Here is an 11,730-nt window from a genome sequence, read left to right as displayed (position 1 = left end):
TAAACCGTCCGTAATCGTTTTAATAATTTGTTGCCGCACGTAGTTTTACTATTGGTGTTTGCAATAGATACGACCAACTGTCAGAGTCTAGTGGAGAGGAATCTCTAGTAGCTGTAGATGTAGGAAGTATGCAGCAGACCTCAGCAGTTACGGTGGCTAGGACAGTTGCAAAGTCTAAGAGAAAGAAGAAGGTTCTGCCGTTAGGTAGTTCTCATGGTAGAGGTAGAGGTGTAGGCCAGCAGTTGCAGGAAGTGTCGGGGAGTGAGTACCAGGTCACCAGCATTGTGAAGCCTAATGCAGGATTGGCTCACGTGACTGTTAACATAGGGGGTTATGTAGGGATTTTACTAAAGAGGGTCAGGTAGTGATTGTGGGTGGGGCTGGTAATAGTATTGATAGGGATGGGGAGTATGACATAGATGGTGACCTGGAAAAGATAGCCACTCAGACTGGCAACACGAATGTGCATTTCGTGGAACTGTTTCAGCGTCACGATCGGCCTCATCTTAATACAGCCGTCAAGCGTAATAACATGAGACTTGGGGGTGCGCTGATGACAGAAGGCATGAGTCACATTTCAGTGGTGTCGGTGGAGTCTATCAGCAGGACGGGTTTCACTAGACATGGCCTGCACCTCAACAGGTATGGAAAGGGGAGGTTGGCAAAGCTTATAGGTGACAGCATAGGTGGGGGTGGTGGGATCACTCATGGGAAAATTCCTGTACTAGTGGGTGTTAGAGCTGCACCTTTTTTAGATTGAAGTCAGCTGATAGGTTTTCCTGCTTAAAGGAAGCCTCTCTAACAAAGAAACCACTTTTGACAAAGCTTAGGTATCCGAGTAATGAGGGAATTAGTATATTTCATCAAAATATACAAGGTATTAGAGATAAAGTTAGTGAACTGCTTATAGATGTTGACTCTGAAATTACTGGTATATCTGAACACTTCTTAAATAAGGAGATAATTCAGAGGCTTCCTGGCAGCTTTTCTAGGAGCTCTTTGCGGTGTGGGGGAGTAACCATGTATGTGAAAAACGGCATCCCATTTGAGTCAATTGATGTTTCAAACTACTGCACTGAAAAGGTGTTTGAATGTTGTGCAGGTGTGGTTAAATTTAGTGGAGTTAAACTTCTAACTGTTGTTATTTATAGATCCCCAGACTCCAATTTCACAACATTTTTGCTAAAGCTAGAGGAGGTTCTTGGTTCACTTTATAGGAAAAACAAAAAGTTTGTTATATGTGGTGACTTCAATATTAATTGTATAAGTGATTGTGCAAGGAAAAGGATGCTGGTAGACCTCCTTAATTCATGTAATCTTATGCAAACCGTATTCTTTCCAACGAGAGTGTAAGGGAACAGTAGAACAACCATAGACAACATTTTTGTTCATACCTCATTACTAGAAGGGCATTCTCTTAGCAAAAAAGTGAATGGCCTTTCAGATCATGATGCACAAGTTTTAACTCTAAAAGGTTTTTCTGCTGCAACTCATGTTAAATATAGTTATCAACTTTTTAGGAAAGCTGATCCAGTTGCTGTAGAGACCTTTGTAAACCATATCAAGGAACAAGAGTGGCAAGATGTTTATAGTACTGATACAGTAGACGATAAATATAATGCTTTCCTCAAGACTTTTCTCGTGCTCTTTGAAAGTTGCTTTCCGTTAGAACGTTCAAAACAGGGTACTAGCACAAACAGGCAGCCTGGGTGGCTGACCAAAGGGATAAGACTATCTTATAGAACAAAGTGACAATTATATCAAAACGTTAGAAACAGTCACAATCTAAATGCAGCAGCCCATTACAAACAGTATTGTAAGGTACTTAAAAAAAGTTATTAGGAAGGCAAAAAGTATGTGGTATGCAGATAGAATAGCTAAGTCTCAGGATAAAATTAAAACCATATGGTCAGTCGTAAGGGAAGTGGCTGGTCTGCAGAGACAGGTCGAGGATATAGAATCAGTGCGTAGTGGGAATGTCCGTGTTACTGATAAGTCGCATATATGTACAGTATTTAATAATCACTTTCTGAATATAGCAGGTGAACTAAATAGATACCTAGTCCAAACAGGGAATCATATAGCGCTCGTAGAAAAAAGTGTTCCGAGAGTGTTACCTGAAATGCTCCTCCATGATACTGACAAGAAGGAGATTGAGTTAATAATTAAATCACTAAAGACCAAGAACTCTCATGGATATGACGGGGTATCTAGCAGAATACTGAAGTATTGTTCTATGTATGTTAGCCCAGTACTTAGCCATATCTGTAACTTTTCCTTTAGGAGTGGTCGGTTTCCTGACCGATTAAAGTACTCGCTAGTGAAGCCACTTTATAAAAAGGGAGACAGGGATAATGGTGACAATTATAGACCTATTTCTATGCCATCGGTGTTTGCTAAAGTTATCGAGAAAGTTGTATATACAAGGTTACTGGAGCATTTAAATTCACATAATTTGCTGTCAAATGTACCGTTTGGTTTTAGAAATGGTTTAACAACTGAAACTGCTATATTCTCTTTTCTCTGTGAGGTTTTGGATGGATTAAATAAAAGGTTGCGAACGCTAGGTGTTTTCTTTGATTTAACGAAGGCTTTTGACTGTGTTGACCACAAAATATTACTGCAGAAGTTGGACCATTATGGAGTAAGGGGAGTAGCTTACAATTGGTTCGCCTCTTACTTTAAGAACAGAAAGCAGAAGGTAATTCTCCGCAATATTAAGAGTGTTAGTGATGTTCAGTCTCAATGGGGCACTGTTAAGTGGGGCGTTCCCCAAGGGTCGGTGCTGGGGCCGCTGCTGTTTCTTATTTATATAAATGATATGCCTTCTAGTATTACAGGTGATTCAAAAATATTTCTGTTTGCTGATGACACTAGCTTGGTAGTGAAGGATCTTGTGTGTAATATTGAAACATTATCAAACAATGTAGTTCATGAAATAAGTTCGTGGCTTGTGGAAAATAATTTGATGCTAGATCACAGTAAGACTCAGTTTTTACAGTTTCTAACTCACAATTCAACAAGAACTGATATTTTGATCAGACAGAATGGGCATATTATAAGCGAGACGGAACAGTTCAAGTTCCTAGGCATTCGGATAGATAGTAAGCTGTTGTGGAAAGCCCATGTTCAGGATCTTGTTCAGAAACTAAATGCTGCTTTATTTACCATAAGAACAGTATCTGAAATAAGTGACAGTGCAACACGAAAAGTAGTCTACTTTGCATATTTTCATACGCTTATGTCATATAGTATTATTTTTTGGGGTAATTCTTCTGATTCAAAAAGGGTATTTTTGGCTCAAAAACGGGCTGTTCGAGCTATATGTGGTGTAAGTTCGAGAACCTCTTGTCGACCCCTATTCAATAGTCTGGGAATTCTGACATGCCCTCACAGTATATATTTTCTTTAATGTCGTTTGTTGTTAGCAATATTAGCTTATTCCCAAGAGGTAGCAGCTTTCACTCAGTTAATACTAGGCAGAAATCAAATCTGCATGTGGAATGCACTTCCTTGACTCTTGTGCAGAAAGGAGTGCACTATTCTGCAGCATCCATTTTTAATAAGCTACCACAAGAACTCAAAAATCTTAGCAATAGTCCAAACGCTTTTAAGTCCAAACTGAAGAGTTTCCTCATGGCTCACTCCTTCTATTCTGTCGAGGAGCTCCTGGAAGAGCTGAAAAATTAAGCAAATTCCAGTGTTACATTGTTGATTTTCTTTATTTACGAATTGTCGCCTGAATACGTTTCTTGTATTTCATTTTATCTATTTCTACTATCGTGTTATAATTTCATGTATTGACTCGTTCCATGACCATGGAGACTTCTCCTTAATTTGGTACCACGGAACAATAAATAAATAAAAATAAATAAATAAACTAAAATCGAAATGTGGTGGGTCTCCTCCAGGACACACTGATCCCAGTTCCATATTTTTACACTGAATAGTTTGCCTGTTTGAGCGAGTTGAGTGGGATGTAAGATTAAGTATGTGTTCTGTGGCGGACGCCGCAGACGACACACTCCGAGAACCTGCTCAATGAGAGACATGAACATTATTGAGCATATCTCATCCTCTCGTACTCTTACGGATTTATGGACAGCCCTGCAGCATTCATGGTGTCAGTTCCCTCCAGCATTACTTCAGGCATTAGTCGAGTCCATGCCACGTCCTGTTGCGGCACTCCTGCGTGCTCGTGGGGACCCTACACGATATTAGGCAGGTGTACCAGTTTCTTTGGCTCTTCAGTGTACTTATATATAGCTTATATATAGCAATAGGGCTCCTACGAATCTTAGGAGAAAGGTTTATTGAAAAAGGAAGAGACCTATATATGTGCTTCATCGATTTAGAAAAGGCATTTGACAATGTGGTTTGGGACAAGCTGGCGACTATTATGAGGGAAAAGAGAGTGGACTGGAAAACCAGAAGACTTATAAACTCATTGTACCTTAATCAAAAAGTTTCAGTTAAAGTGAGAGGAGAAAGTACAAACTGGATCAGACTAGGGAAAGGAGTAAGACAAGGATGCTGTTTATCACCTACTCTTTTCAACCTGTACTTGGAAAATATGATTGACCAATGCTCATTAGATGACAAAGGAGTAGAAATTGGAGGAAGAAGAGTAGGGTGCTTGAGATTTGCTGATGACATGGTCCTTCTAGCCACAGGGGAAAAAGAATTACAGGATTTGGTGGACACCATTGCAACTAACGGAAAAAATATGGAATGAAAATTAACACAAATAAAACAAAAGTATTGGCAATAGGAGGAAATAAGGAACTAAAAATTGTGCTGAATGGAGAAAAACTAGAACAGGTGCAAAATTTTAAGTATCTTGGAAGCAGGATAGACACCGACTGGAAGTGCACCACAGAAATTAAAACAAGGATAGCAATGGCAAAAGAGGCGTTTTATAAGAAAAGGAGAATCTTCTGCAGCGATATGGACAGAGAACTCAGAAAGAGACTCATAAAATGTCTTGTATGGAGTGTTCTTCTATATGGCGCTGAAACATGGACTATGAGGAAAAAAGACAGAGAAAGGCTGGAGGCTTTTGAGATCTGGACATGGCGGAAGATGGAAGGAATACGTTGGACGGACAGAGTAAAAAATGAAGAGGTACTGAGAAGAGTGGGGGAGAAAAGGCAGTTACTAGATGTAATAAAGAGAAGAAAAAGAAATTGGATTGGGCATATATTAAGAAAGAATGACGGACTGATAAAAACAGTTTTAGAAGGTTATGTAGAAGGGAAAAGGAAGCGAGGAAGGAAGAGATTCCAGATACTGGATGACATGATGGACGGTACAACATACAGCAGCCTTAAGAAGGAAGCAATGGATCGCAGAAAATGGAGAGGCAAAGGACCTGCTAATATAGCAGATAACTGATGATGATGATGATGATATAGCTTTGCGACGTTACACTCGAATATTTAAACCGCGTGACCGTGTCAAGCAATACTGTATTGGAACATAAAGGCTTTGTTTTACCTACCCATCTGCATTAACTTCCGTTTTTCTACATTTATATCTAGCTACCATTCATCACACCAACAACAAATTTTGTATAACTCATCTTGTATCACCCTACACTTTGAAGTGTAGTGTAGCACTATATTAAATTTACTTGGCTTGCTATAATAGTATGTGTATTACTTTTTGAAGTCCCTTCGTGTAATGCCATCCTCAGACGTCAAAGTTTTTCTTTCTTCTCCGTGAAGTTTAGTCACTGTCTCAGTTTCTTCTCGGTTTCCATTACTACTTGCTCAATGTACAGACTGAATGATATCGGGAATAGGCCGTAACGCTGTCTCACTTGCTTCTCAATCGCCTCTTCTCTTTCATGTCATTCTGCTCTTTTAACTGCAATCCGGTTTCTGTAGATGTTGCAGATAACCTTTTGTTCCCTGTGTTTTATCCCAGCTACCTTCAGAATTTCAAAGAGTGTACTCCAGCCAACAATGACAAAACGTTTCTCTAAGACTGCAAATGCTATAAATGTTGCTTTGTCTTCCTTTAAGTTATCTTCTAAAATAAGACGTAGGATTGGTATGGCATGTCGCGTTCGTACATTTCTCTAGAACTCAAACGGATGTGTCCGGAGGTCGGCTTATACCTGCATAAATACATCAGCACACTCTGGATTCGACACGGCGCCCGCAGCTCGTGGTCGTGCGGTAGCGTTCTCGCTTCCCACGCCCGGGTTCCCGGGTTCGATTCGCGGCGGGGTCAGGGATTTTCTCTGCCTCGTGATGGCTGGGTGTTGTGTGATGTCCTTAGGTTAGTTAGGTTTAAGTAGTTCTAAGTTCTAGGGGACTGATGACCATAGATGTTAAGTCCCATAGTGCTCAGAGCCATTTGAACCATTTGATTCAACACGGCGGCGTGATACATGTATAAATGCTAACCGAACATTTCAAGTGAGTAACTTTCATGTGGCACTCTAGAGTGTTCTGTTTCTGTGTGTGCCGCATGACAAGAAGGCTATAAAGTTTTGTGGGCAGTGAGTCCTAATATGGCAATACGTTCTTCTTCTGTGTGTGATGAAGTTTGGCCTGATGGCTTGTTACACCCTGTATAATTATTGAGGAAATTACTCCCTATAACCCAAAGGCACGGGACGTTAGTAACAAACAAAAGAGGAAATAGGAAATAATAAGGCCTGGAGATGAATATAATGAAAATAAACTGCAGAATATCGCAGCAAGAGCACGTGCCAAATACAACCAAAGAGGGAGAATGAGCACGGCAGAAGATACGAAGCACATTCAGAAAGTAAGTATACTAGATTTTTATTTTCTATTCTTTAGATAAAGTGTATTTGAAAAAAAAATTACGAGATACTATTCACACACTTGTTGACTAATTTTCCACATAATCGCGATCCCGTTCAATGCACGTGGTGAGCCGTGGTATAAGCTTTTTTCTGCCCTTGTGAAAGAACTCTCCTGCCATTTCCTCCTCCCACTTTGGAACCTCTTTCTGCACTTACTTGTCCGTTGAAAATTTAATTCCGCTCTTGTATGCCTTCAAGAAGGCTAAAACTGATAATCTGAAGGCGGCCAATCAGGGGAATACGGGAGGTGGTTCAAAACATCCCAACCAAATGAGTCCAAGAGCGCCTTGTTGGCTAAGGCTATTTGAGGACGGGCGTCATCGCGAAACAAGCACACTCCAGTCGTCAACATACCCCGCCTACCGTTTTGAACGCTCCTTTTAAGTTTTTTTCGGGTGTCTCAACATCGTTGTGCATTGATAGTCTCCCCCTGAGGCATAAATTCGAACAAAATGATGCCTTTACGGTACTAAAACACTCAGGCCGCTATTTTTTGCCCGAAACTGTGGTTTTGAATTTTTTTGGCAGATGGAGCATTGGTGTGACCCCACTGTGACAACTGTCTCTTTGCGTCAAGCGTGTAATGAGCCATCCACGTTCATCTCCAGTCACAACAGAGCTCAGAATGTCCTCACCTTCCAGTTCAAGTGGATCAAGAAACTCGCGGACGCTATTGACCCGATTTCTCTTGTGCTGCTCTGTCAGCCGTTTTAGGACCCATCTTGCGCAAGTCTCCGGCATCTCTACGTTTCTGTGAGTGTCTCGTATAAGAGAGTTCTGGAGAGTTGTGGAGTCCGCAGCTCGTGGTCGTGCGGCAGCGTTCTCGCTTCTCGCGCCCGGGTTCCCGGGTTCGATTCCCGGCGGGGTCAGGGATTTTCTCTGCCTCGTGGTAACTGGGTGTTGTGAGATGTCCTTAGGTTGCCCGCATCTCGTGGTCGTGCGGTAGCGTTCTCGCTTCCCACGCCCGGGTTCCCGGGTTCGATTCCCGGCGGGGTCAGGGATTTTCTCTGCCTCGTGATGGCTGGGTGTTGTGTGCTGTCCTTAGGTTAGTTAGGTTTAAGTAGTTCTAAGTTCTAGGGGACTTATGACCACAGCAGTTGAGTCCCATAGTGCTCAGAGCCATTTGAACCATTTTTTTTGTCCTTAGGTTGGTTTGGTTTAAGTAGTTCTAAGTTCTATGGGACTGATGACCATAGATGTTAAGTCCCATAGTGCTCAGAGCCAGCCAGAGCTGTGGAAACAGCGCAGAAATTTCTTCACTAACAGTGTCCTCAATTTTTTGCATCAACTCATCTGTCATAACGGAAGGTCTTCTACTCCTCTATATGTCATAAATATTTTTTCTGCCTCCTGTAAACTCCCAGCACTACTTAAACACGCTCGTTCTGTTCTTAACACCGGCATCATAAACCTTTTTGATTCGGGGAAAGATTGCGGTAGGAGTTCTTCCTTCCGCGAGTTGGTAGCGAATCACAGCACGTGGCTCGCCCTTGGCGAGATTTCTTACAGACATCTTTCACGCAACTGAACACTACAACGTGTTTACGTACTATCGTGTTCCTGCGATACTCACTCTGGTTAGGCGTTTCATCTCTAACACTCAATGTTGCCAACCCTCAAAAAACCACAGTCCGTTATGGGCATCGTACGCTTATTTTCTGAACATGTCTCGTGTTATAAACAAGACGAACAAATAGAATGCTGTGGTGTGGGCGTCTTAGAGGGGTTGAGGAGGAGACGCGGCAAGTAGAAGTATCGAATTAAATTCGTTCTGAAAGACGAAGACGAGAAAGACTGTCGATAATATCGAAAGAGAAGTGAAAGAAGCCATAGACAATAGATACCTGAGGGAATATAGTGGTACACAGTAGTCTTTTGGCAGCAAAACATGAGAGCAGTAAACACTTGTAAAAAAATCAATTTTTTTTGGCCATCATATTACGACAAAAAACCATCGCATTCAGCTTAGTGAGACTGTTGAAATTTCAAGTGTCTCTTGATATTCTGAACGATTTCAGTTTATGTAAAACGATACGTGCACTACGGGTGCACCGTTTGTTTACCCCGTGGAGATCCAGCGGGTTGCCGAAGGTCAAATTGAAAATTGCTCCATCAGCAGTAAAAGTGATGCCTGCCAGTTTTTGGGACTGCCTGTTTTTCGCCATGACTGACCATTTCTGAATGGTTTTTATGGAGACTAGTTCCTATTACACAACGTTATTACACTGTGTCCTTAATGAACTGAAGCAAAGCCTTTGCACGAGGACTACGCGCCTGGTCACACAACAGCCGTTACGACCATAAACGTAGGCTGGGCTTCATTACATAATACAAAGGCGAGCTAAACCATTATGACCACTGTCTACGCCGGCACTCAATGTCACCTGGTGACACTGTGGACGCTTGAGACGGTAGGGAAAGAATATCAGTGCAATCTATTGGCGATACGGGGCGCTAATGGGGGAATCCACTGTCATAAGCAACTTTAACAAATGAAGTGTTGTTATGGTCCGGATCCTGGGAACGGACGTCTTGGAAACGGTACAGCAGGTCCTCTGTCCGCGTGCTCTTGTCGTGAAAACCGAGCGAGTTGGCGCAGTTTTTAGCACACTGGACTCGCATTCAGGAGGACGACGGTTCAATCCCGCGCCCGGCTATCCTAATTTAGGTTTTCCGTGATTTCCCTAAATCGCTTCAGGCAAATACTTGGATGGTTCCTTTGAAAGGGCACGGCAGACTTCCTTCCCCATCCTTCACTAATCCGATGAAACTGATGACCTTGCAGTTTGGTCTCCTCCCCAAATCAGTCCAACCCCAACCCATGGAAAGTGCTTGACGGTGCAACAGCGAGTAAGTGACAAGGTGTCGGACGTCCACGTATCCTTATAGAACGTGGAGGTCGGAGGCTTGTCCGCTCTGCAAAGTAGGATGTCTCTGGGAGATGTGATGACACAGAGTTCAACGATGGTGTAGGCGAAAGTGTTTCAGAGCACACCACTCGGCACACATTGTTGAACATGGGGTCCCGCTTCTGACGACCCCTACCTCGGTATCGTCGAGATTGGACCGTGGATGAATGGATACCTGTCGCGTAGTCAAGTATATCATGTTCTTGTTAAACCAGGTCGATAGTCGTGTCCAGGTATGTCTCATCCAGAACGGTTGCTCGAAACATGCAATGTGCTACCGATACATGCCGGAGGACAGTTTTAAGTCATTGGGGGCAGTCACCTGTGTTTCCATGGGACTTGTAGTAATCAAAGGCATCATTACAGTAGTGGACTTGGTGAACATTATTTTTGAACCACCTGCACCCCTTTATGGTTGATACTTCCCTCGAAACTGATGGAATCTTCCAGCGTGATACCTTAAAGCACTGTGGGCTGCTATTATATTACTACTATGCCGATAATGCTACACCTGTGAAAGAATTTTTGTGACTGTGACTGTGTGTAACGGAAACGTATCGGACTATTTTTCGATTTTGGGAAGATCGTTATCGAGAGGGTAGAATAGCAAAACAAACGAGAATCGAACCGACGTTCTATTAGTAATCAAGCAAACTGTAATTACGTGGCAAGAAACGGTTGCAATCCTAGTTAGACAAAGTTGTATTCAGTACTGGTGTGATTCATAAAGAAAGATAACTATGTTGGGTGACTTTACTTGATACTAAACTTGCATTCTGTTGATAAGATACAGGACAGTAACACCTTTTAGCAAGTAGTGTTCCAGTGAATTGATTTGAAGTACACTGGAGAAGTATTAATGTGTTTAGGCAACAACTGGGTCCCAATAACACCTACTATCTGTACATTAAGTAGGAAGATGATGGTAATTACAGGTAAATGATCGCCAATGGAGGAGGTAATTATAGGTAAGTGATTACTAAGGGAGGAGCACTATTGACATGGACAAGAGGTTCTTTTGTCTGTTTAATAACAGGAAATTATTACTATTGAAACAGTTTGTAAATTAATAGTATCTTTTGTACTGATTATTATTTGCATTGTTTAATGAACATTCACTACCCTACAGTATTTAGCTCAAAAGGAATATGTGGCACTTGAATCTAGTGTAGTTTGAATAATTGTAATATGACATTCAAATTTGGCTCGACAACTAGCATGGGGACCCAGAAATTAATTTATTGGTAGACTCGGATCGTGGCCGAACACATTAGTCAAAACACAAAGCGGGAAACACTGTTAACCATATTACACACGAAATCGTAAACACTATTATTTCAGTTAAAAGAATCTTTGAATTAAGTGCTTTAACTGCCCATTCATGAAAACTACGTGGAGTATTTCAAAACTTAAGCTCGCTAGATAATTATGTACTTTACAGCTGCACAAAGTCTGTTAAGTTTTATTAAGGAAAATAATTACATTTCAGTTCAGTAAAACAGGATACTCTGATTTATTGTAGCATTTGGGATAGGACAATGTCTAGGTAAATGACTAAACACAGAGTTTACAGAACACAAAATTATTATTGAAAACAAAACCATATAATTGGTCCATGCAATTATACAGTTCTCAACTGCTAAGGTGAGATGAAGGTGGTGGCAGCGTCGATCTCCTGTGCTATTCAAAATAGTGCGACAGAAGTATCCATGGCTCTTCCTGTGTGAGGAGCCCAGGGCGCATTCTCTTAGGATTTCTTTTGTTTCAACATTAACGTTTCAGTGATACAGGACGGCTCTCTCGCAGCGACTGTCACTGGGATTTGTGTAGCATCTCACACCGACCAAATGCCACTCTGCATTGGATCTGGTCTACCTCTTATATTAATCCAACCTTCTAAGGGCCTGGGGCTGATGAGCAATACTTAAAAATCAGTTGAACAAGTGTGTTGTAAGCCATTTCTTTTGTGAATGGGTTACA

The sequence above is a fragment of the Schistocerca americana genome, chromosome 2 (genome assembly GCF_021461395.2).
Source record: "Schistocerca americana isolate TAMUIC-IGC-003095 chromosome 2, iqSchAmer2.1, whole genome shotgun sequence".
In the NCBI taxonomy this organism is placed as follows: domain Eukaryota; kingdom Metazoa; phylum Arthropoda; class Insecta; order Orthoptera; family Acrididae; genus Schistocerca; species Schistocerca americana.
Note: the sequence above shows the minus strand (reverse complement) of the source record.